We start from the raw sequence: 27,717 nt of genomic DNA on the forward strand, positions 1-27,717 counted from the left end.
ATTGGTCTTCGGGTCTGTTTTTGTGCCAGTACCAGGATGTCTTTGTTATTATGGCTCTATAGTAGAGTTTGAACTTCGGCATTGAGATCCCTCCCATGTTGTATTTTTGTCTAGAATTGTTTTGGCTATTCTAGGTCTTTTGTTGTTCCATATGAACTTTTGGATTCTTTTCTGTATTTCAGTAAGGTATATCATTGGGATGTTAATAGGAATTGTGTTGAATTTGTGTATTAATTTTGGCAGTATGGCCATTTTCACTATATTGTCTGCCATGGAAGGTCTTTCCATTTCCTGGTGTCCTCTGTAATTTCTTTTAGTTTTTTTTTATAGTTTTCATTAAATAATTATTTTACATCTTTGGTTAGGTTAAATTCCTAAATATTTTATTTGGGGGTGTTATTGTGAATGGGGTTGTTTCCTTGATTCCCCTTACTGCTTGTACGTTGTTGGTGTACAGGAAGGCAACTGATTTTTGTGGGTTGATTTTGTATCCTGCTACTTTGCTGAAGTGGCTTATACGTTCTAAGAGTTTGGGGGTGGAGTTTTGGGATAATGGAGGTATAATATCATGTCATCTGCAAAAAGGGATAGTTTAACTTTGTTTTTATTTTTATTTTGTTTTTTTTTTTAATGCTTTGATAAAATACAATTTCTCCTTTCAACACTCCCTTTAATTCCCCAGCCCTTCTCTTGTGGAACTTGGAACACATTTTCTGTGGAGCTAGGATATATGGATTTAAGTTCTTTGAAGATGCTGCACCTATATGAAAGATCTCACAGAGTGCTTGACCATGGCCAGCTGGAATATCCTAATTGTAGAGATGGAATGTTGTAGATTAAGATCCAAAATTATTGTGGATTATCTTAGGTGCTTTATTTTAAACAATTATTTCACTTTTGTATGTGAGCTAACATTCTAAAGACCATCATGTAAACTTCTTGAGTAGTAACACTAAGCAAGAATGTTTTAAGTTAACATTAAGAACCTATAGAAGCTTTGGAAGAAGATGACAGAAAGAGAATAGGGAAGAACCTAAGCTCTCTCCAAAGAAAGAGAGTTTTAGAGTTCCATCAAGCTTTCCTTGTCTAGAGAGCCACACCAAGTAAGTTATAATTATACGGAGATACACAGAAAAAAGAAAATTATAAACTGGCTCCATACAAACACTAAACCAGTGCCCCATGCAGCTGTGGTGCTGGGGGCAGCAGCTGCAGTGGCCGAGCTCTGGGCTTTGCACATACTTTCACCACAGAGTTTAAAGAGCAGGAATGGGAAAAAGCAGGAATGGGAGCCCAATGGGAGCCTAAAGCTACCATCAGAAACAGAGACAATTCCGGCCATCAGAGATGGTCCAAAGCATCACCGGGAACCGTGAGTACCCCACAAAGCACATCTCCCCAAACCTCCCCCCTCTTCCCTGCCAGAGAATAACATTTGGATAGGAACCCATTCCCCTACAGGAGAAGAACGTCATTTTTGAAAATGGCAAAGAAGAGGCCAGAGCACCTGACCGGAAACACTTGAGGAGGAAGCGGAGCCATTTTTGAAAAGGGCAAAGGTATCTGCTACCCTTACACCACCCATCTCTGGCAGCAAACAAAAGACCATCCCAGTGGAAGGCAGCCCTACACTACAGCAGTGAGCAAGGACAAGGTCAGAGGCATTCCAGCCAGGCCTGTGGCCAACCAAGCACCTTGGCCTTAGAAAAGCAAAAGTCTCTAAAATCTTACTAAACAAAACCCAGACAGGTCTTAAAAGCTGAGTATATTTACAGGCCATACTGAGAGTAGGAACCCAGGTGCTAGACACCCCCCAAATTGAAGAACGCTACAGATTCCAGATACAAGGCAGTTGCCCCCACAGAAAGCTGTCTGCAGAAGCTAGGCTACAGTTAACAGCCATCTCCTACCTGTAAACTAAAGAGTCACACACCCCCAGGGCTGCCTAATATAGACTGGGAGGAGAGCTGCAGAGACTCCAATTTTGTAAGGTGGCACATGTTTCTGGCCACTCAAGCAGATTAAAGAATTCATCTTTTTGATTTCTAAGCAAGCTACACATTGGCATTAAAAAACTAGTTATTTCTCAATTGTACTGAGAGTGGGAATCTGGGGAAAATCCACATTCCCATATCAAGAAGGCTTCAGAATCCAACTATGCCCAGCCCCTTGAATTTAAGTAATGCAGATCCCAAACTACATATATCAAGAGATGCCTCCTACCTGTGAGATAAGGAACTCCATTCCATGGTGATTCCTAGATCTTGGTTACAAGGACAGCTGCAGATCTCAGCAACTAAAACAGAAGACTCCACAAGGATATTGAATACCAGACATCAGGAGACACAGGTCTCCCAACCAAATTGGGGAGCTCATTATTTTTGTGTTTTTTTTTCTGCTTTTTTTTGTTGTTGTTCTTATTGATTTGTTTTTGTTGTTTTGTTTAGTCTTAAATATATACTCTATAGAGATTATTAAACCTGCTTCTGAGTTGTGTGCATATTTAATTCTGGCTGTATTATTATTATTGCCAGTCCTGAGGCTTGAACTCAGGGCCTGGGCACTGTCCCTGAGCTTCTTTGCTCAATGCTAGTACTCTACCACTTGAGCCACAGCACCACTTCTGGCTTTTCCTGTTTATGTGGTACTGAGGAATCAAACCCAGGGCTTCATGCATGCTAGGCAAGCACTGTACTGCTAAGCCAACTTCCCAGCTCTGGCTGTATTATTGATTATTCAATTTTTCATTTTTTAAAAACTTTTGACTTTATTTTTTCTTCTTTTCCTTCCCTTTTCTTTTTTTAATTCTCTTTTCTCCTTGTTTTATTTTTCTTTCTATTTCTTTTCATTTTAATGTTGTTCTCTTATATTTCTGGTCCTTCTGTTTCTCTTTCTTTATTCCTTTGTTCCCTTATTGTTTGTTTGACTATATGTGTCTTTATTTTGATTCTCTCTAGTTGCTCATTCTGTTATCTTTTTGGTTTATTTGGTTTACCTGACCCTGACAATAGAGTTGCTCACTGGCTACAACTATAATCTCCTTCTCTGCACCACAATACACCACCCCAGACCAAAGTGAAGGAGTATATAGATAAGGGAATAACTATCTATGATTTAAAGTCTATGCAATTGTAGGGCTCTGTGTTGGCTTTTGACCTTATATTGGGTCGTGTTGTGGTTTCTAATTTTAGTACTTTTGTTTCCAATTGGCAGAACAAACCATAGAAACCTTTATAGAAAAACAAGAAACCATAGAAATAGCAAGTTAAGGAAGCTCCCACAGAAAATAACCAGGCAATAGAACAGACAATGAAAGACCTAGATTGTTCTTAAAATGCTCTAAAAACACTGGTGATAAATCTTTAATGACAAGGTAGAAAGCCTACACAAGACTATCCAACAACTTGATGAGACTAGCCAAAGTTTATTAAAGGAATTCATGGAGCCCTCAAATAAAAAACTAAATGAATTCCAAGAGAGAGAAAGGGTTGAGAGAAGATATAGATAAACAAATCAATGAAGTGAAAAAGTCCATACAAGAGCTACAAGAGAGCTTCAATAAAGACATAGACACCATAGAAAAAACCCAGTTACAAGGCAAGGAAATAAAAAAAAATAGAAAGTCTTGACAGAATAATAGATGACATAGAAGACAGTCTCAAGAATCAAGGACAGATTAGATATTACAGAGAAAGCGAGGATAATTATCCACCAACACATCATAATCTGCCCAGGATCAATAAAGACCAAGGAAAGGGTCCTTAATGTTGTCAGAGAGAAAAGTTTAATTACTTACAAAGGAAAACCAGTCAGAATAACTACAGATTTCTAAGCTGATACCATGAAAATAAGGAGAGCCCAGAATGATATATACCATAACTCAAAGGCAAACAACTACCAGCCAAGAATACAGTAGCAAGTAAAGCTCCCCTTCATAATTGAGGGACAAATAAAAACTTTACATCACAAGGAAAATTGAAACAATTTATCTTCACCAAACCAGCACTACAGAATGTACTTATAGATATCCTACATATAGAAAACCAACAAGAACATGATACTGGCAGAGAAATGGCCCCTGACCAGAGAACCTGATAAATATAGTAAGAAATAATGAGACACAGCCCCTAAGAAGGTAGATAACATGGCAGGAATTACCAAGCACTTAACAGTCATAACTCTTAATATTAATGGATTTAACTCTCCAGTTAAACACCATAGATTGACTAGTTGGACCAAAAGAGCAAGGCCCATTCATCTTTTCTCTTCAAGAGACACACCTTGCCCACAAAAGCAAATGTATTTTGAAAATGAAAGACTGGAATAAAATCTTTTAAGCAAACAGCCCCAATAAGCAGGCCAGAGTTTCAATCCTAATATCAAATAAAATAGACTTCAATTAAAATTGGTGAGAAGAAACAAAGGAGAATATTACATACGAATAAGGGGATCTCTCCCACAGGAGACTATAACAGTTCTAAATATGTATGTACCGAATGCTGGGGCACTATTTAATGTAAAAACACACATAGATCCAAACACATTGATTTTGGTGACTTCAGCAGGTCACTGTGACCTCTGGATAGATCATGCTGGCAAAAATTCAACAGAGAAACCTCAGACCTAAATAATTGCATTGACCAACTAGACTTAACAGATATCTACACAATATTTTATGCAGCATCAGAACATTCTTCTCAGCAGCTTATGGAACATTCTCAAAATTAACTATATTTTAAGTCACAAAGCAAATCTGTGCAAATTCAGAAATATTGAAATCATTCCCTGCATTCTGTTAAGACCACAATGAAATAAAATTAAAGTATAACACCAAATGCCTTCACAAAAATTTTTCTAACTCATAGAGATGGAACAACTCATTGTTGAATGACCAGTGGATCTTTGAAGAGATCAGAAGGGAAATTTCAAACGTTTATGGAATTTAACAAACATGAGCACACAAAATACCAACTCTTCTGGGAAACAGCAAAGGCAATACTCATAGGAAAATTTATAGCTCTGAGTGTCTACCTCAATTGTATTTGGGCTGGGCATGTGGCTTAGTGGTAGAATGTTTGTCTAGCATGCATGAAGCCACGTGCAAGGAACTATCTGCTCCTTTTTCTTCAGAACCAGAGATCTATTCAAGTCTTTACCATCTATAGAAATTGTTATCTTGTGTTGATAAGCCAAGAAATCAATTTTATGAAAACTTGACCTTCTGTGTGAGTGACAAGGATAGGTTTACAAGTAGTTTATCTGGGTAGTGTTCCCAGAAAGTCAAGAGAGCAGGTAAAAGGAGACAGGCAGAGAGAAAGTCAATAAAAATTATTTAGCTAATTACAATGGTGGGAAGTGAGGTTTAATCCCAAAAGGAATCCACTGAGAAACTATAGTTCTCCTTCAAATTGTCTTTTGAAGGAGGAAGAACCAGAAGCATTTATCTCCCCACTCCTGTTCTCCATTAGGTGAAGTTTGACGCACTTTTATACACACACATAGACATGTGTAAACACATGATGAGCCTGTAGCCTGAGGAAGATTTGAATCAGACAGGCTGAGGAACTCATAGGCACTAGCTATGAGAAACCAATGATCTGCACCATTACTGTCTACCACAGCCATAGCTCAAGTCAGGAGATGTCAAAGGAATTCTTTTCTGTTTTTTGTTTTGTTTTGGTGGTTTTTGCTTACCTTGTTTTGCTTTTTCATTTGGTTTGTTTTCGGTTCTGACTTTTTTCCAGTCATGGAGCTTGAACTTGGGCCCTGGGCCCTGTCTCTGAGCTCCTTTAGCTTGAGGCACAGCTCCACCTTGAGATTTTTCTGTGATTATTTGGAACTAAGACTTCCTGCTCAGCTGGCTTTGCACCACGATCCTCAGAGATCTCAGATTCATAAGTAGACAGGTTTACAGGGGTAAGCCACCAGAATTTTGCTGGTTCTGATGTGTTGAGACCTTTCTCTAAGCAGTAGCCTAGGCAGGTCTTTAAGGTCTGATTCTCCTACATCAACATCCTGTGTAGGGAGATTATATATATGCCAAAGGAATGGGATGTGGAGTATCAAGATTTCCACTTCTTGATGTAAGAAGAAACATCAAAGATGCTTTTGAGCTAGGCACTATTGGCTCACACCTGTAATCCTAGCTAATCTGGAGGCTGAGATTTGAGGATTACAGTTCAAAGCCAGCCGGGGCAGAAGACTCATCTCTAATTAGTCAACAACAACAACAAAAATGCCTGAAGTGGAGCTGTGGTTCAAGTGTTAGAGCAATAACCTTGAGCAAATAAAGATCAGGGACAGTGCCTGGACCCTGGGATCAAGTCCCAAGACTGAAACACACACACACACACACACACACACACACACACACACACACACTTTGCTGAACCCTGTAATTAACTGTAAGTCCTCAACTTTGTATTTGTGCCCTTTCATCTAAAGTATTCTCTGCTATGGTCCAATTGTAATCTCTTAGGGCTTCAGAAAAGAAAAGATACTGATAAGCATCTTGAGTAGAAGGAAAACTGCCTTCTGATGTCTTAAAGTAAACGGCAAAACTCAGGAGATCACTTGTCAGTTAACTTGCCAATAGTAAAGTGATAACTTCTCTGGGAAGTCTAGAGAGACATAGATTAAATTAAGGATCAACCAACCAGGTCATATCTGTGACTTGGGACTGTTAGAATTATGCATAATAACTTTTATCCCCTGCCAACAATTTTCCCTGTTTAACCTAAAGCCAGTGTCTGAATCCCTGAATAGGGCTAAAGATGTACTGAAGTGTACTGTCTTTTTATGGCTAACATGTTATATATCTTTTACTGCTTGTCACCATGACTCTTTATTTGGCATAAGGGATTAAGTAGAGCTGGACCTAATATGGGACTCATAGTCTTTGGGTCTGGGGTCTAAAGAATGATTTCATGAACACATCTCTGACCTCTTTCACTTTTACATCCTCAATGCCAAGCATAAGATAGAAGAATAATAATTACAAAGATGGATGGATGGATGATAGATGGATAAACAGATAGATGAAAGGATAGAGATAAATAGCTGGGCAGACGTGTGAGTGTGGTTAATAGTATTGAGTATGCACTCACCTAATAACTTTTCTAACCCTTTTTATGAATGTTGATTATAATTTCAAATATATGTTAGGGATTTTTGCTACTACTATATTATATTATCGTATATAAAAGCTGTAGAAAAAGTTTCTAAAAGGATTTCTTTTTTTTTCTTTCTTGCTTTTTTTTGTCAGTCATGGGGTTTGAACTCTGGGCCTGAGCTCTGTCCCTGCGCTCTTCAGTTCAAGGCTAGTGCTCTACCGCTTGAGCCACAGCACCACTTGTGGTTTTCTAGTGGTTTATTGGAGATGAGAGTCTCATGGACTTTCCTGCCCAGGTTGGCTTTGAACCTCGATCCTCAGATCTCAGCCTCCTGAGTTGCTAGGATTACAGGTGTGAACCACTGGCACCCAGCAGGATTTCTTAATAATGAAGTTTCTGTACAAGGAATAAAGTCACAAGATAATTTTCCCTTTGCTTGCTTTGTTATTAACTTTTTGCCATAAAGGGGGCTAGAAGATTGGCACTCATAAATTAAGAACAGAAAATAGGTATTTTGTTGAGGAAGGTTCTGATGAAATTAATCACATATTCACAAGGGTATTAGGCTGGTTTCCTGATTAAATTGTTCTTTGATATACAGTGATTTGAAAAATAAACTCAGAGATTTAGTGATATGATATTTTTAAAAATTGTTTACATAAAAATAATCAAGCTCAATAATTTCTAAATAAATGGGTGAGAGTCCTGGAACATTAGCTGAGTCCCAGAGCATTATGGGAGGGACAGTGAGAAATGTGGATAGCCAGTGAATATGCAAGCTCTAGAATTGAAGCCAATGGATAATAGAAATTCCTCACTAATCCCTGCATAGGCCATGTGCCTAATGGGGAAAGAGTTCAGAACCAGAGGAGAGAAGGGAGAGCCCAGGCTTGTTTAGTTAGGTAGGGGCTAAGATCTGGGAGGGAGGTCAGCTCAGAGTACAATGTGATATGCTTCACTCAGATTGTCTTCACACTTAGTCCAGGTCCCAGAAACTCACACCAAATTCCTAGAGAGAGAAAAGCTGTAATCAAAGGAAGCTAAATAAAGAGCTACAATCCCAAGAAGCACAGTGAGGTGAAGAAATATTTCACTTTAGAATAAATAACTTTGCCAAATTTAGAGTTTAGCTGAACCATGTGTGAGAAATGAAGAAGGTGGTAATGAAAAAAACTAACATTGTGAGAAGGTAGAGCCATCCAGGCCACCAGTTAGGAGATAAAGCTGAGTAGAAGACTTCACTTCATACTTTCTAGGTATTATGTTTTAGTTATTTATTTACTTACATTTATATTTTTATGTTTATTTTTGTGTGTGGGGGCGCTGGAGCTTCAACACTGGGCTTCACACTCTGTTTTTTTTTTTGTACAAGAGTGGTTCTCTACCCCTTGAGCCACACCTCCATTTTGAGCTTTTTGCTGTTTACTTGGGAGATAAGAGTCAGAGTCTTAGCTGGCTTTGAATCGTGATCCTGAGATCTCCAGCTCCTGAGTAGCTAGGATTACAGATTTAAGCCACCAACACCTGGCAAATTTCTAATTGTATTTGATCAGCAGGTACATGTTGCCTTCTGAAAGGCAATCCATATCATGTCTAATAGAAGTGTCTTTGTTAGCCGGGTACCAGTGGCTCATACCTGTTATCCTAGTTACTCAGGAGGCTGAGATCTGAGGATCATGGTTCAAAGCTAGCCCGGACAAGAAAGTCTGTGAGACTCTTATCTCCAATAAACTACTAGAAAACTGAAAGTGGCATTGTAGCTCAAGTGGTAGAGCACTCGCCTTGAGCTGAAGAGCTCAAGGCCCATAGTTCAAGCCCCACAACTGACAAAAAAAAAGTGTCTTTGTTTAGGGCACAAGCTGATCTACCCAAAAAGATCAAGCATCTGACTTAGTTGTGATGGTTGGTTAGTGTCACATGGCCTGAACTGACCTGGAGACTGAGTTAAAGCAAAAAATTATCAATCAGGCCTACAGAATGAAGCAACTATAGACTAGACAGCAAACCTCAGTTGATTTTCTGGTTGGTAATACTCCATGTGTACTAACATACATCAATGCCAGGATCTCAATAGGTCATTACTCCATAGCATAAGACAATTCTTTGAACTCTTTCAGATTGTATCCTATTTCTTTCTCCTCTATAATAACCACTAATATAGATTTCAGAGTGTTAAATAAAATCTGGCAAGTTGTCATAAATATCTAATTCTTTCAGAAGCTCCCAAACCTGCTGATATTGTCAGAAGTGGGAGCAGACTTTGGTACTGTGCCCAAGCCTTCCAGTGTGATTAACTCTGGGACAAATACTATGTAAACAAATGGGTGTGGTGAAAATTGGCCCTCAAGGCATAGATTAAAACCTCCTTTAAGTAGCTGTACAGCATCAGTATACACATAATTTATTGTGATGCAGGAAAAATTTATGTTTGTGTCCAAACATCTGCAATACTCTATCAAAATGAAATCTGAAATGGTTAAAATTTGCAGATATTTCTTATATATACACATATATATGCAGGTATATGTAAAATTTGCAGACATATATATATATATATACACACACACACACTGAAATACAACATTTTATACAGAACACATGCACACAATATATCTATGTAATATATTTAATATATATATGGCATATTAGTATACTTTACCCCTCTCTGCTACCTATTTCCATTTAGACTTTTCAAAAGTCTTTGAAGAAGCATAATACTTCCTAAATCATCTCAAGTTTCCCACAGTGCTTTTGTAGTAAGAAATAATCCCCTAGGCATGTGCTTAGACCTAGTAAGCAGAATAATAGGAATCCTGACATGCCACCCCCTCCCAAATCTCAGAAAACACTAAGTTGTCCACAATTTTGAGTGCTTTAGATTCTTCCTAGGTAACAGGATGAATTTATACTTTTGGTTGACAAAGAGACTTCAAACAACATCTGTTTTTAACATACAAGTATTTGTCTATGTGTACCCCTACCCACTGTACTAAGGTCAAACTCAATGCCTTGCTTATGAAAGCAAGAATTCTACTGAGCAACATTCTCAGCCTGTGTGTGTGTGTGTGTGTGTGTGTGTGTGTGTGTGTGTATGTGTGTGTGTGTGTGTAAAAAATATTTTTTTGGGTCCGGTCGTGGGGCCTGAACTCTGGGCCTGGGCACTATCCCTCAGCTCTTCAGCTCAAGGCTAGCGCTCTACCACTTGAGCCACAGTGCCACTTCTGGATTTTTTCTTTTTGCTTATGTGGTGCTGAGGAATCGAACCCAGGGCCTCATGCATGCAAGGCAAGCACTCTACCACTGAGCCACCTTTCCAGACCCTGTGTGTAAACTTTTTATATTGTTTTCAATCAGCTCAGGTCAAGTAGAACTAAGATAACATTCATTTCTATTGCTCAATGTAACGTTACCAAATTAATTAAAAAGTTGTTATTCACTAGAAACACTGCTTTTGTTAACAAATTTGTATATAATTGATATGATCTTCCCTTGCAATTGTAATTTGCCTGTAACTGTTTTAAGTGATACTTATTTTATTTGTTATTAGAACATACTTCATACAAGATATATATATTTATATAATATACATATTTAAGAAAATACATTCTATTGTTAATCATCCCATTCCTTGTTTTTTGTTTTGTTTTGTTTTTGTTTTGCTTTTTGAGACAAGGTTACACTATGTAACCCAGTCTAACACTGAAGACATTATTCTCCTGCTTCTACCTTCCAAGAAGATAGCCAGCAGGTCTCTCTAAACCTGTCAAAGAAATTTTAGGGGGAAGAAACTGATGGGAAGTAGGCAATACTTATTTTAAGTCTGATTTTCTTTTGCGATAACCAAACTCAATATTCTGTTCTTCTCATAATCTTTCTCAATATTACACATATGTGAGAAGGTAATAATCTTGTTATTTCATTGTCAGCTATTATCCATGGGTAATGTATTCCTTTAATTGGATTGTCTGTGCTAGTTATAAAGCTACACAAAACACTGCAATATAATTGCCAAGGAGCCTTAGCTGGCATGAATGACTTTGTGATTGACATGCTCTAACATATCTACTACCTACATTGTTGTATTAATCTATTTTCTTAATCATATAGACTATGTAAGTTTTAAGAAAAAGCAGTTGGGGGGGGCCAAAATGGCTACCGAACAAGTAGGGAAACACCATAGCTCTCTCCAACCAAATAGAGAGTTTGAGTTCCAAGACTCAGTTTCCCCAAGAGAGGACAACAGTAAAAAGGTGAACACCCAGAGAATTACAGGAAGTGTGAAGGGAAAAGGAAAAAACTTCAGAACCTACACAAAGATGGAAAAGCACAAAGATCCTCTCCCCAGCCCTCGCTGACTGCCCGGCTCCACACCAAGCCGCCAAAGCAGCCTGGCCCCCGGCCACTGGGGACCCCAGGGCCATAGAAGTCTGTAGACCACCAGCACAGAAGACTCCCCAGGATACTGGTGCTGGATCCGGACCCTGAAAACAGAGATAGAAACCTCAGAACTAAGAACCTGCATGAGTCCCTTCCCCTAACCATTGGCTGCTTAGCACCAAGCTGCCAAAGGGGCCCAGCCTGCAGCTTCCGGGAACCCCAGAGCTACAGCAGGTTGTAGAACACCAGGGGAGAAAATGCCCATGGTGCTGGACCCAGCACCCAGAGATCATGTAACCCAGATCTGGACACCACCACCTGGCCCAGCCCACAATCACCTCAGGGGAACCCAAAATTCAGTGGCAACCAGCGACCTACAGCAATATGCCACAACACCACTGGACAACACCCAAACAGTTCCAGGATAAGTGAGTACCCACCACCACCACTGGATACCAGCACTGGCAGTAACCTTCAGAGCTGACCTAGACCTGTCCCTGTCCTGCCTGGGCTGCTGATCCCACTGAAGCTGGGAATTGTGCAAGTGCCTCAGCAACTGGTGGAGCACAGTCAGCCTGCCAGGCTTGACCAAGAGTGCCCCTGGGAGGGAACTCAAATGTGGCCAGTCCCTGGTTGAAGTCAGGAACCAGGTCCATGGGCCCCAGCAGCCAGTGGGCGAAGAAGCCCGACTTGTGTGTCCAGCAAGGGAAACCCAGCAGCCCAGGTCCACAAGACCCTGGCTGAAGTGGGCCTCAGTAGCTGGTGGTAGAAAGAGTCCAACGTGTGTATCACAGGCTGGGGATTGAGCAGCTCAGGCTCTCAGTACCTGGGTTACATTGGGAACTATGACCGGACTCCAGCAACTGGTGGAATATATCCAGCCCACGTGGTTTTGCCTCTGTTAGGCAGCATGAACAGTCTAGGTTGCCAGTCTTTGGCCAAAGTCAGAAACTGCCTGTGGGCTCCAGCAGGTGGCTGAATGAGCCCCACTTGTGTCCCAGGCGGGAGTCCAAACTATCTAAACCACCTGTCCCTGACTGAAGTCAGGAACTGAGCACATGCTTCAGCAGAGGGTGGAGTGTGTCTGTCCATCAGAATCTAACAAGAGTGAGCCCTACATGGGTCAATCTAGAAGCTGGAATCAGTCCCTCCCCCAACAGAACTGAGACTGGGCGAAGTCACTCTCAACCAGCACAGAGCTGAGAGCAAGCTTCAACAATTGACCCAGGAACCAACCCAGAACTAAGTGAAGGCAGCCACCTATTGATAAAAACAGAGTTTGGGATTCATCTCCATGTGAAAATCACAGTGAAAATTTACAAGATTCATCAACAGCCAAGACAGCAAAAGATTCCCAAAGGCCAGAAGCCACCCAGGGAAGAACTCCAGTGAAATGAAATGGAAGGCAAACACTATATCCAAGAGTTGATACAGGCAATGACTCAAGAATTAAAGCGAGAAATGGATCAAAGAAATGAGTTATCAAAAGAGATCAAGTATTAAAACAAGAGATTCACTCAAAAATAGGTGCAGTACACACCTATTTAAAAGATAAATTTAATACTTTGAGAACCAAGATAGAAATCATAAATGGTTCAATTTGCTCCATGCAAACCACCATGGAAGCCATACTTAATAGAGTGAATGAAATGGAAAATAGATATCAGGTACAGAAGACAAAATGCAGCAACTGGAAAAAAAAAAGTCACAGATATGGAGAAAACACTGAAACTATGCCAAAGGGAAGTCCAAGAACAAGTAGACAGTGCCAAGAAATTTAACCTTTGTACAATTGGGGTTGACAAAGGTGAGGAATACCAGAACAGAGGATGCAACACTTATTCAATAAGATTATCGCCAAAAACTTCCCTAATCTTAAGAAAAAAATTTACCTACATAATAGAAGCATATCGTACAAACAGGATCCTAGGAGGAACACTTCTAAGCACATCATATTAAAAACTCTACATTTGAACAATAAAGAAATGATCTTGCCATGGCAAAAACAAAGGAGGAGCTATACTACAATGGGAAAAAAATCAGAATCACTGCAGAAAGCTTTACACAAACACTGAATGTAAGGAAAGCCTGGACAAGTACCATCCAATCCCAATGACTGCCAGCCCAGACTGATATACCCAGCAAAGCTAGCACTCACATTCAACAGAGAAATTAAAAATTTTAATAGTAAAGGAAAACTGAATGAATTCATGAACAATAAGCCAGAACTACAAAGAATATTAAGAGGGGGAACATGATCTTAATAAAACAAGCAACACCAGAGATCCACATCAGACAGACACCAGTAGACCATTTAGTAAGCACAGGAGGAAAAGAAAGAAGAAAACCTTTGGAAAGCAGGAAAATGACATGAAACACAATGCACCTCTCTATAATAACCATAAATATTAATGGACTCAATTCACCAATCAAAAGAAAAAGAACTGCAGATATGATCTAAAAACAAGATCCATCTATTTGTTGTCTTCAAGAGACCCATCTCAAGCCAAAGATAAAAATAAACTCTGAGGGGCTGGGAAGGTGGCTCAGTGGTAGAGTGCTTGCCTTGCATGCCTGATGCCCTGGGTTCGATTCCTCAGCACCACATAAGCAAAAAGAAAAAAAGCCGGAAGTGGCGCTGTGGCTCAAGTGGTAGAGCGCTAGCCTTGAGATGAAGAGCTGAGGGACAGCGCCCAGGCCCAGAGTTCAGGCCCCACGACCGGACCCAAAAAAAAAAAAATAAATAAAAATAAATAAACTCTGAGGGAAGGGACGGAGGAAGATCTACCATGCAAATGCTCCCAGCAAGAAGGCAGAAGTTGCCATCCTGATAGCTGACAAATAAACTTTTCATTAAAATCAATACAAAAAGACCAAGAAGGACACTACATATTAATACAGGGAACAATCCAAGAAGCAGATATCATCATTAATTTATATTCCCCAAGCATTGATGCACCCAAATACGTTAAGCAAACACTCTCAGATTTACCAAAAAAATAGATCCAAACAGAATAATACTAGATTATAATGCCCCACTCTCACCAAAGGACAGGTCTACAAACCAGAGGATTGGCAAAGAAGCCTCAGAATTAAATGATGCCATATCTCAAGTGGATTTAATTGATATCAACAACAACCCAGTACACATTCTTCTCAGCAGCCCATGAAGCTTTCTCCAAAATATACTATAGATCATACAAATAATTTAAGCAAATATAAGAGGATCGATATAATCTCTTGTATTCTATCCGACCATAGTGGAATCAAGCTAGTTCTTAATAACAAATCATACCATAGAAATTACTCATGGAAATTGAACAGCACACTGCTGAACAACAACTAGGTCACAGAAGAAATTAAAAAGTTCCTACAATTCAATGAAAATGAATACACATCATAAAGAAACCTGTGGGACACAGCAAAAGCAATCCTGAATGACAAATTTATTGCTCTCAGTGTACTCATCAAGAAAAGAGAGACGGACCAAGTAAATAATGTCATGATGCAACTAAAACTGCTAGAAAAGCAAGAAAAAAATGGAACCCAAAGTTACTAGATGGAGTGAGTTAACCAAATAAGAGCTGCAATTAATGAGATAGAGAGTAAGAAAACTATTAATACAATTAATAAAACAAAAAGTGGATTTTTTTGTAAAAAGTAAATAAAGTTTACAGACCTCTGGCAAGATTAAGAAAGGAAGAGAGGACCCCAAATCAATAAGATCAGGGGATGCCATAGGAAAAATTACAACAAACATCCAAGACTTCCAAACAATTATAGAGAACTATTTCCAGACTCTATACTCATTAAGGTAGGAAAACCTAGAAGAAATGGATGAATTAAATAAACCAGTAACTCACAATGAGATAGAGGAAGCAATCAGAAATCTTCCAACAAGGAAAAGCCAGGACCAGATGGATTCACTATGGAATTCTATAAGACCTTTAAAGAGGAACTAATACCCATATTCCTCAAGTTCTTCTGAGAAATAGAAATAGGAGCAAACCCAAACTCCTTCTATAAAGCCAATATCACACTCATCCCCAAACCAGGCAAAGATCCAACAAAAAAAAGAGAACTACAGATCAATCTCTTTGATGAACACAGATGCAAAGCTCCTCAATAAAATTTTAGCCAACTGAATCCAGAAACATATCACAAAAATTATACATTATGATCAAGTAAGCTTTATCCTACTTAATATGTTAATGCAGGGATGCATTACCATATATAAATCAGTAAATATAATCCATCACATAAACAGATCCAAGGTTAAGAACTACATAATTATCTCCATTGACGTCGAAAAGTCTTTTGATAAAATACAACATCCATTCATGTTAAAAGCTCTGGAGAAAATAGGACTCAAAGGAACTTTCCTTAAAACAATAAAAGCCATATATGATAAACCAATAGCCAATATGATTCTAAATGTGAAAACTACAAACAATTCTCTTAAATCATGAACAAGGCAAGAAGGCCCACCCTTTCCACTTCTCTTCAATATAGTTCTGGAATCCTTGGCCAGAGTAATAATGCAAGCAAAGGACATTAAAGGGATCTGCATAGGGAATGAAGAAATTAAACTATCCCTATGTGCAGATGACATGATATTATATCTTAACAATCCCCAAAACTCCACTCCCGAACTATTAGAGCTTACAAACCACTTTGGCAAAGTAGCAGAATACAAAATTAACCCACAAAAATCAGTTGCCCTTCTGCACACCAACAATGTACAAGCAGAAATGGAAATTAAGGAAACAACCCCATTCAAAATAACCTTGAAAAAAAATCTAGGCATTAATCTAACCAACAATGTAATGGAACTATTTAGTGAAAACTATAAAAGCCTACAGAAAGAAATCATAGAGGACACCAGGAAATGGAAAGACCTTCTGTGTTCTTGGATAGGCAGAATTAATATAGTGAAAATAGCCATACTGCCAGAAATGATATACCAAAATCCCAATGAAGTTCCTTCTGAAATAGAGAAAACAATCCAAAACTTCACATGGAAAATTAAAACACCTAGACTTGCCAAAAGAAATCTAGGCAAAAGAAACAATGTGGAAGCAATCATGATACCAGATTTCAAGCTCTACTGTAGAGCCATAATAACAAAGACAGCTTGGTATTGCCACAAAAACAGACCCGAAGACCAATGGAACAGATTAGAAGATCCAGAAATAAAATCACTTACCTATAGTCAGCTGATATTTGACAAAGGAGCCAAAGATATACAGTGGAAGAAGCACAGCCTCTTCAACTGTTGGTGCTGGGAAAACTGGGCAGCCACATGCAGAAAACTAAAAGTAGACTCCCAACCTGTCACCATGCACTAACATCAACTCAAAATGGATTAAAGACCTTAACATCAAACTTGAAACTCTGCAACTGCTACAGGACAGAGTAGGAGAGACACTTGAACAGGCACAGGCACAGGCAGGGACTTCCTGAACAGAGTCCCAAGGTCACAACAAATTGGAGAGAGACTCAATAAATGGGACTTACCTTAAAATAAAGTTGCTGCACAGCTAAAGACATAGCTACCAAACTAGAAAGACAGCCAGCTAATTGGCAAAAAATATTTACCAGCAATATATCAGACAAAGGCCTAATATCCATTATATACAGGGAACTCAAGAAACTAATCCCTCCCAAATCTAAGAAACCAATCATTAAATGGGCAAGGGAGCTAAAGAGAGACTTCTCAGAAGAGATAAAAATGTCAAAGAAACACATGAGGAAATATTCATCATACCTGGCTGTAAAGGAAATGCAAATAAAAACAACCCTGAGATACCACTTTACCTCAGTCAGAATGGCCTGAATCCTAAATTCAGCCAACAACAAATGCTGGAGGGGATTTGGGGAAAGAGGAACCCTATTGCACTGCTGGTGGGAATATTCACTAATACAACCACTTTGGAAAGCAGTCTGAAAGTACCTCAGAAAGCTAAATATAGACCTCCCATATGACCCAGCCATACCACTCCTACACATCTACCCTGAACAACAGGAACCAGGATACAAGGACACATGCCCCTCCATGTTCATTGCTACACTGTTCACAATAGCCAGGATATGGAAACAACTCAGATGCCCCACTACCGATGAATGGATCCAAAAATTGTGGTATCTATGTACAATGGAATATTATGCAGCCATTAGAAAGGAGAAAATAATGGCATTCACAGGGAAATGGATGGAACTAGAAGAAATCATGTTGAGTGAGGTAAGCCAAGAGCAAAGAGACAAACAGTACATGACCTCCCTGATATGTAGATGTTAAATCCAAAATGCAAGGAGATACAACAAATTAAACACAACTTGAGAAACAAAGGACCTTCACTCATCTTGTCATATCATTAGTAAATGACCCCATGTTGTTGACCACATATATTATATATATATATATATATATATATATATATATATATATATATATATATATGTATATGCGCACATCTGAGGGAAGCTAGGAGGAGGACACAGAATCAGGGGAAAACTTACAACAAAGTGGCCCATTAGCTGCACTGGACATTGATAAAAATGAATTAAGCAACCCAAAGACAGCGATGTGAAGGGAGGAATGAGAGGTAAAGAAGGAACAGCTTATACCAAGCAAAAGGAAAGAAATAGTTGTATTGTCAAAGCTCATAGAATCCACTAAATAATGACAATTTGCCTTGTGAAGGTTAAAATGTGTTTGTGACTTTAACTAAGTATCACTATCTCACAATACTGTGAAATTTATGTAATCAATATCAATAAAAAATTATTAAAATACAGAAAAAAAAGGTTTAATTTGGGTCATGATTCTGGAGAGTCAAAGTCCATTATTGGGCCACCCACATGTCAACCTCTGCTGATGCCCTTTTGTTGGCAGAGTTCCAAATGCCCCATGGCACTTGGCAGAAAGAGACAGGAAGCACGTGTGTGTGTGTGTGTGTGTGTGTGTGTGTGTGTGGTGTGTGTGTGTGTGTATCTTGTGGTCTAACGTACTTTTCTTATAAAGCCACCAGGATTCAACTGTGGAGACTCCAACCCACTAACCTTATCTATCAGTACTCACTGGTCCCTTCTCTCCACACCATGATCTGATTAAATGTCTACTCTCTTAATATATCACAATGATGACTCAATTTCAGTACGTGAAACCTTGGAGGTCACATTCAGACCATATCCAAATCATAGCAATAGTCAGTCCCATATGTATATTGTATATGTTTATTTTCAGACTATGTCTCCATCCTTTAATCAATTTTCTCCCCTGGAATATTATGAGAAAACTTGCTTAAGTTGTAATTGTGTCCACTTGTACTTCCCTTACTACCTGACTTATAAACAGATACTCTCAACTCAGCCATAACCTCCACTCAACAATGGGACAGCTACTACCAAGGTGACTCCCCAGAGAGGGCAGAATGAGGAGAAGCACATACACACTCTGCTTCAGCTGTGAGCACAGGTTCATCCCTTCACTTACCTCAACCAAGGTTAACAGTGAACCATAACACTCAAAATGTTGCGGACAACTTAGAAATATTCTAGGGGAACTGGAACACGCAAAAGTTAGAACACAAAATGGAAATTTGAATATTTGTCCTGTAGTCAACCAGCCACCACTTTGCATTGAGGATTCCATGCAGCCATTTCCATATTTCACCTTAACATGTCACAATGATGGAGTATGTCCTCTTTACCCAGGCAAATTCACTAACTGCAAGAAAAAGGATGAAATCCTTCCCTATTGGAGTCCAGGACTTCTTTGCTTGTGACTTCCAGGAAACTGACAATGGGTCCTTTGATTACTTCAGAAGAGATTTCCCCATTCTCATTCTTTAGTTGGAATAATGTATCTAAAGCAAAGCCAGCGGTTGACTGTACACTTCCTAAACCCATGCTCACTAGATTATGAAAGGCATCTATTACATGTGAGACGTTCACCACGTGATCCACAGAAGACCGCAATCTAGTTCAGTTTCATTTCAGTCTTTGAGGAGACACTGGGGAGGAAATAAGACCTGCATACATCCCCTCTGGCAGGGTTCTAGTCTCATGATTTCCTGTGAGGAAATAACAGAATAAAAAGGAATCTCTCAAAAACAATTCTTTTCAAGTCAGGAGAAAGACATTTTTTCTTTTAACTCTGTGGCAACCTCATTTTAGAAAGACATAATTTGATTAAGATAGCTAAATGAAATTTAATAACTCAATCAGAAACACAGAGTTGCTCATATAATGGTCAGGTACTTGTTGATAATAAAAGGATTTTAAAAGATCATCCAAGTAGCCATACCCAGAATGAAGTGGATGGTGATTCCAGCTCAAGGACAAATTCTAGCTCCCATCAATGCAGAAATCTCTCAGTACTCTTCCAAATCTTTCAACTCAGTGATTCCATTCTCAATACCCATGATTACTGAAAACATATCCCACACAGTCCACGACTGTTCACAGCAGTTCTGTTCATGGTGGTCCAAAACAAAGAAATTTACTTTGATTACAAGCCATGGGTATTGCTTCTTATGTGAAACCATTCAACAATCTCCTGTACAATGTTAAGAAGCTAGTGAATGAGAATGAAAAGGGGGAGAATAAATGGAAGAAGGCAGAACAGAAAGGAATGACAGCCAGGTAAGGATGGTGAGTGAAAGAGATGCCCATGATTTCTCCATCATTATATCTGTGTCTTCATCTTTTCTATCCTTCATTAAAAGGGGATATTTTTATATATAAAAAGTGAGGACATGGGCTGGGAAGGTGGCTCAGTGGTAGAGTGCTTTCCTTGCATGCATGAAGCCCTGAGTTGGATTCCTCAGCACCACATAAGCAGAAAAGGCTGAAAGTGGCAGTGTGGCTCAAGTGGTAGAGCGCTAGTCTTGAGATGATGAGCTGAGGGACAGTGTCCAGGCTGAGTTCAAGCCCTGGGACTGGCAAAAAAAAAAAAAAGTGAGGATCACCAAAAATAATTAGCTTGATCAAAGCTCTAGTGTTAATCTACATGAGACAGGCTTTCAGACTTCCGTTTTCTGTTAAGATAGATGTTAAGATAGATGTAAGATTTACTACCCAGATCTCAGACAAGAAAGAACTTGATGCTCAGTACTAGCTAAGCACTCAGCAGTCTAGCTATAAACTTTATCCGGTGAGTTGCTTTGCCCAAAGGCTCTCTCTTCCTGGGGTAGCAGCCATCTGGAGGCTGTGTGTGGTAGACCTATGAGATCTTGGAAATTACTCTCCTAGCATTCTGTGCCAGGTCAGATAAGACCTTTTTTTTTCTTCTGTCCAATCTGCTTTCTCCCTTTCTTCTCTTACTTTTCACTAGTATTGTCCTTAACAAAGCATCTCAAAGCTCTGTCATTCTTAGTTTCTAGAGAATTCAGCCATGACATGATCATTTTAGTTTCATGCAGAAGAAATAAGACAGACCAACAATCCTGTACTATTCTACTAAGACAATTTCAAGTTATTTATTATTTTTATTTTTTATTGTAAAAATAGTGTACAGAGGGGTTACAGTAACATGAGTAAGGTAATGAGCACATTTCCTATTGAGCATTGTTACCTCCATTGTTTATCCCCTACCATCCCTTCCCTCCCCATCTTCCTGCCCCCCAATTGTAAAGTTTGTTTTCAACACAGTGTCTTGTACATCTCATTGTTACAATGGGTCAACTTGTATCCTTATGTCAGCATTTTGTTATTTCCCTTCCCCTCCCCAAATTAGAAAAATGTATACACAAGATGCAGGGCCGGGAGGAACATACAAAAGAAACAAAAAAAATCACATAGTACATTTTAAATATGTTAAAAACAATAGCAAGCAAGAAAAAATCAGTTGTGTTCCTATCTTGGGGTTCATTTCACTTAACATCATCTTATATGTATATAGTTTTTTACTTTTTCTGCTTGTCCTAGTCTTATACTAGTTATTGCAAATAAGGGACACACCACATTTTCTTGATCCATTCATCTATTGAGGGGCATCTGTGTTTTTTCCATATCTTAGCTATGGTAAATAATGCTGTGATAAACATAGTTGTGCTGGTAGCTTTCGTATACCCTTGTTTGTGATTGTTTGAGTAAATGTCCAAAAGTGGGATTGCTGAGTCTATATGGAGTCTTTTGAGGAACCTTCATACTGCTGGGTTGAACAAGTTTATACTCCCACCAACAATGCAGTAGGGTTCCCTTTTGGCTACATCCCCTCCAGCATCTGTTGTTATCAGAGTTCTTGATTATAGCCATTCTAACTGGTATGAGGTAGTATCTCAATGTTGTTTTAATTTGCATTTCTTTTATGGCTAGGGAGGTTGAGCATTTCTTCATGTGTCTATTGGCCATCCTTCTTTCCTCTTCAGATAAGTTTCTCTTTAAGTCTTTAGCCCACTTATTTATTGGGCAGTTGTTTCTTTGAAGATTTGTTGTTGGGGGACTTAGTTTTCTGAGTTCTAAGTATATTTTAGATATGAGACCCTTGTCTGTTATATGGCTAGTGAAGGTCTTCTCCCAATCCGTGGGCTTTCTATTGATATTGCTAGCTATGTCCTTTGCCATGCAGAAACTCTTCAGTTCCATGCAATTCCATTTGTCCAACCTTTCTTTGATTTGTTGTGTTTCTAGATCTGTATTAAGAAAATTTTTGGCCTGTGCCAAGGAGCCCTAGAATTTCTCCTATTCCTTTCTGTAATGTTTTCAGGGTGTCTGCTTTGAAATTACTTATGATTTTAAAAAAAACACCCCAAAGATGTTTTGTTTGTTTGTGCTAGTCCAGGGTTTGAACTCAGGGTCCTGATGCTGTCCCGAGCATTTTTGCTCAAGGTACTGTTCTATGACTTGAGCCACAGCACTATTTCTGGCTTTTTCTGTTTATGTGGTACTGAGGAATCAAACCCAGGGTTCGTGCATGCTAGGCAAGCACTGGCTTTGAGCTTAAAAGCTCAGGGATAGTGCCCAGGCTCAGAGTTCAAGCCCTTTGACCCACAAAAGAAAAGAAAAGAAAAATCACAGCTTGATGCTCGACCTAAGGCCTTGTATTAAAAAACAAAAAACAAAAAAAACATACACATTGTACACATTGCTGTTCTTCCTGGTTTTCCCATGCCTACTAATAGCCACTGAGCTTTTTTTTTTTTTTTTGGTCAGTCATGGGTCTTGAACTCTGGGCCTGAGCACTATTCCTCAGCTCTTCAGCTCAAGGCCAGCACTCTATTACTTGAGCTACAGCACCATTTCCCGTGTTCTGGTAGTTTATTGGAGGTAAGCATTTCAGGGACTTTCCTGCCCAGGCTGGCTTTGAACTGCGATCCTCAGATCTCAGCCTCCTGAGTGTAGTTAGGATTACAGGCATGAGCCACTGGCCCCCATCTTGCCCCTGAGCTTTTTAATGTGAGCAAAGCAGATTGTAAAAGTATGTATGCTTTCCATGACATGCTGTTAGAAAATACGTGCAGTTGTTGAAGAAACGTGAACATAATTCTTCAGTCCTAGGTCACATTTCTTCAGCTCTTTGGAAAAGGACTTATCTCTGGTCATATATATCTATATATATATCTATATCTATATCTATCTATCTATCTATCTATATATATAATTTATTTTTGGTTGGTCGTGGGGCCTGAACTCTGGGCCTGGGTGCTGTCCCTTAGCTCTTCAGCTCAAGACTAGCCCTCTACCACTTGAGACACAGTGCCACTTCTGGCTTTTTCTGCTTATGTGGTGGTTGGGAATCAAACCTAGAGCCTCATGCATGCAAGGCAAGCGCTCTACCACTACCTTCCCAGCCCCCTCTGATCATATTTTCTTTTAAAAAAATTGTTATACCTTCCTTTCTCTAAACCTATTTATATACCACTAAATCAAGATTTGCTAAGGCATCACATTTTCATTTGATTCCAATCCTACACAATAATTTCCCATTTGAAACAACAATTATTTTATCAAGAAGAAACAGCTGCAAACATAGCAATTTCTCTGAACTACCATTAACTGAATACTGCCTGCTGTCAAGCCAGATGTGTAGCTCTAAATACTGAGTTCTCTGTTTACACATGCAGGACGCAGGGAAAATGAGCAGGCTAATGGCAAGGCCCTGAGATGAAGTTTATCTCCCTCTGTGTACTTTAGCTTTGGACGTGGAATATCTATCATCCCTCTCTGTACCTCCTTCCTCGACTTTAGTTCTCAGAAACGAGTTGTATCATTAGAGATCTTGGGTCTATATCTGTCCTTCCTGAAAATTTTGGTATTATGAAAACTCATGCAGCTTCTTTCCTGTGATCTCTGTAAACTTCTGGAGTTTTGTCCTCTAGATGTTTTCCCACTTACTTTTGCATAGGCTTTAAGAGAGAGAAGACAATGAGAAAGGAAATCTAGAGTTGCTGCTCCTGAGTTGTGAAGGCAGTTTTGGGTTAGGAGTCAACAGGAGGGAGAGGGGCGGTTAAGAAACAACTACTTCCATGTTAAAAAGTATTGAGAATAGCAGAGGTGTAGGCAGAGGGTTGTCCAATGCATTGTCTGTACCTGTTCAAAACTGTGAGAATTAGGATGATTCAATTAAAGATAAATGTTTTGCACTGGGATGGAAGAAGATGAAAGGATGACTAGAAGTGTGAAGATGTGAATACTCTCATGTTTTAAAGTAGGTGTGCACTGATGGAAAGTACAATTAGATTTTTTTTTTAAAGCATAGTGATGCTGTTCAAAGCCAGCTTGGGCATGAAAGATCCCAAGCAATGGTGGGCCATGGTGGTATGTCCTTTATCTGAGCTATGGGGGACACACAATGGCTGGGCACAGAGGGAGCACTTATCATCCCTGGTGACACGAGAAAGCATGAGTAGGAGGAGTGAAGCCTAGGCTGGACTGCATATAAGGAGAGACCTTACCTTGAAAATAACCAAAACAAAAGATGCTGGAAGCTGGGTGCTGGCAGCTCTTGCCTGTAATCCTAGCTAATCAGAAGGCTGAGGATTTGAGGATTGTCATTTAAAGACAATTTGGGCAGAAAAACCCATACTAGCCTGGGTAGGAATGTCTACAAGACTCTTACCTCTAATAAACCACCAAAAAAGCTGGGCGCTGGTGGCTCACGCCTGTAATCCTAGCTATGCAGGAGGCTGAGATCTGAGGATCATGGTTCAAAGCCAGCCCCAGCAGGGAATTCCATGAGATTCTTATCTCCAATAAACCACTCAGAAAACTGGAAGTGGAGCTGTGGCTCAAGTCATAGAGTGCTCACCTTGAGCTGAAGAGCTGAGGGACAACACCCAGGCCCAGAGTACAAGCCCCACGACTGACAAAAAACAAACAAACAAACACAAGAAAGCTGGAAGTAGAGCTGTGGTACAAGTGGTAGAGCACTATCCTTGAGCAAAAATGCTAAGAGACAGCACCCAGGACCTGAGTGCAAGCCCCAATATCAACACACACACACACACACACACACACACACACACACACACACACACACACACAGATCTGGAGATGTGACTAGAATAGTAAAGCACCTACCCCTCCACCAAAAAATACCCACCATGAATCCACTTTTCATATTTTAGCATGCATAAAGTTCTTTAGGAAATAGCGTTATCTTGTGGTAGAGACAAATTTATTTGAAGTTCAACAATTCCTTTAGTTTTATATCAGAAGTATGTTGGTAGAAATATTCAGTGCTGCTATTTTGCTTTTCTTCTATGTTGATCATTGTTAATTCTGTTGCAGTTTTATGAAGGTAATAGCAAATCTAAGAAGCTGATACATCCATTAAAAGAGTATCATGGCTAGGCACTGGTGGCTCACACCTATACTCATAGCTGCTCAGGAGACTGAGATCTGAGGATCACAATTCAAAGCTAGCCTAGGCAAGGAAGTCTATGAGAGTCTTTAATTAACTACCATAATGGTAAAAGTGAAGCTGTGGCTCAAGTGATAGAGTGCTAGCCTTGACACAAAAGCTCAGGGACAGTGCCTAGGCCCTGAGTTCAATTTCCAAGACTGGCACACAAAAAAAGTATCATGATCCAAGAAAGACTCCTCCTTGTCTAAAATTTAGCATAGATAGATTTAAAGTCTAAGAAAATGAGGTCAGGGTTACATATTTAGTCCAGTGAAAAGGGAACTAGAACTGCCCAACTCCCATTTAAAACTACCTCGATAATCAAGTAAAAAAAGAAACAATAAATAACTGGTAGTGAAATATCTGACATATAACCTTTCTACTGTCTGAAGTTGCTATTCTATAAAAAGGGATGATTTTTTTCTTGATAAAGTAATATCAGAAGGTTGAAATAGTGCTGCATTGTGAAATTCAGGTTTTCAAGACAGGGGTGTTATTATTCCAGGACAGGGGTGTAATTAGTAATCGTCACTTGGAAATTATCACACATGGGTTCAGATTCTACTGTGTTCCATAAATGAACGTCTTATATGTTTAATATATAATTTTCAAAAAATAATGTAAATGCAGATTGAAATGTGTAAATAACTCTGTATATAGAAATATACTTTTTTTGGTAGTACTGAGCATTACCTCAAGCTAGCAATCACTTGAACATCGAGCTATATATTTTCATCTACCTTTCTTTACTTTTTTCCTGTTCATTAGAAAAATTCTTCTCTTATTTTTACATTATTTTTTCTTTTTTTACATTATTTTTTCTTTTAGATCTGTCTGTTAATGATGAGTTCTTTCAACCAACACTCTGTCTCTTAAATAAATGTGTTTTTTTTGTTTTGTTTTGTTTTGTTTTTGTCGGTCGTAGGACCTGAACTCTGGGCCTGGGCGCTGTTCCTCAGCTCTTCAGCTCAAGGCTAGGGCTCTACCACTTGAGCCACAGCGCCACTTCCGGCTTTTTTCTTTTTGCTTATGTGGTGCTGAGGAATCGAACCCAGGGCCTCAGGCATGGAAGGCAAGCACTCTACCACTGAGCCACCTTCCCAGCCCATATGGAAGATTCTTGATCTCACCCCAAGTCAGGGAAATAGAAATGTAAGGTTTCTGCCAACTGATAATCAAAATGTTTATCTCTTTACAATATTCTTATTTGGTTAATGTGTGGGGAAACAGACCTTCCTCTAACAAGCTGGTAAGGAGTACATATTGCTACATGGGTTGGTAAGAATATATGGCAGTAGTTATCATCATCTTTAACTATTTCACTCTTAGTTATATTTATAGTCTAAAGAAATACTTTACATGTACATAAAGATGTTAATGGGTGTTCATGCTAGCATTTATAAGAGTGAAAACTTGGGAGAAAATTATGAATTTCTAACCATATGGAATTGGCTAAAATATAGTCATCCCAAATTTTGGATTTTAATATAGAATGAAACAATGCCTGTGATGAACTGGTAAGTTAAAAAAAAACAAATTGGAGAACAATATTTATTTTCTCATTTGTATGTAAGTATATTTATATATACATATATACACACAAATGTACATCTATATGCATAGATGAAAATGAACAAAGAGGGTTGGGAAAGTGGCTTAGTGGTAGAGCGCTTGCCTAGCATGCATGAAGCCCTGGGCTTGATTTCTCAGTATCGCATAAACAGAAAAAGACAGAAGTAGCACTGTGGCTGAAGTGGAAGATTGCAAAAAGAAGCTCAGGGACAGTGCTCAGGCCTTGAATTCAAGCCCCAGGACTGGCAAGAAAAGGAAAATAAACAGAAAAAGATCTGTAAACATATATACAAAGTATTAAAAGCACTCAGTAGAATAATGGAAGCAAGTCAAATAAAGACAGAGATACTTAAAAGTTTTGTATGTCAATATTTAGAAAAAATTGGAGATATATTCATGCATATCTGCTTAGGACAAAGTATATCACATTTTTAAAATGTTTTGAATAAGGCTTAGTCTAATAAAGAACTGGAAAAAGAAGCAAGGCATGGTTGTACATATCTGTAATCCTAGCTACTAGAATAATTTACACAAGGTTCTGTCTGAAAAACAAACTAAAAGCAATAGGACTAAGGATGTGGCTCAGTTGGTAAACTGTTTGCCCTGAGTCCTTAGTACAGAGAAAGAGAGAGAGAGAGTAATAAAAAGACATACACATACACACATACATTTTCTATTCACTAGTTCTGGGCATTTGGCTGATTCCACAGCTTGGCTACCATAAGCAAGACTTTGATGAATATAGATTTGCAGGTGTATCTTTCCTATGTGTTCATTCCCCCTTCTCATGTTCCACCAAAGTCTTTT

General features: G+C 39.1%; 1 long non-coding RNA gene across 4 annotated transcripts in view; it reads right to left on the minus strand.

Annotated features, from left to right (window-relative positions):
• LOC138832836 (uncharacterized) overlaps positions 1-27,717 on the minus strand; it is a 58,914-nt gene that overhangs the window by 4,830 nt on the left and 26,367 nt on the right. For 2 of the 4 annotated variants that reach the window (XR_011373706.1, XR_011373703.1), the window contains 2 exons: positions 19,431-19,564; positions 11,423-11,593 (listed from right to left, as the gene is read on the minus strand). The exons of 1 other annotated variant lie outside the window; for it this stretch is intronic. This is a non-coding gene — a long non-coding RNA (uncharacterized lncRNA). The remainder of the gene's footprint in view (positions 1-11,422; positions 11,594-19,430; positions 19,565-27,717) is intronic. One more of the 4 variants, XR_011373705.1, reaches the window with a different exon arrangement.

Source organism: Dipodomys merriami, unplaced genomic scaffold, assembly GCF_024711535.1.
Source record: "Dipodomys merriami isolate MVZ:Mamm:240054 unplaced genomic scaffold, mDipMer1.0.p SCAF_20, whole genome shotgun sequence".
Taxonomy (NCBI): domain Eukaryota; kingdom Metazoa; phylum Chordata; class Mammalia; order Rodentia; family Heteromyidae; genus Dipodomys; species Dipodomys merriami.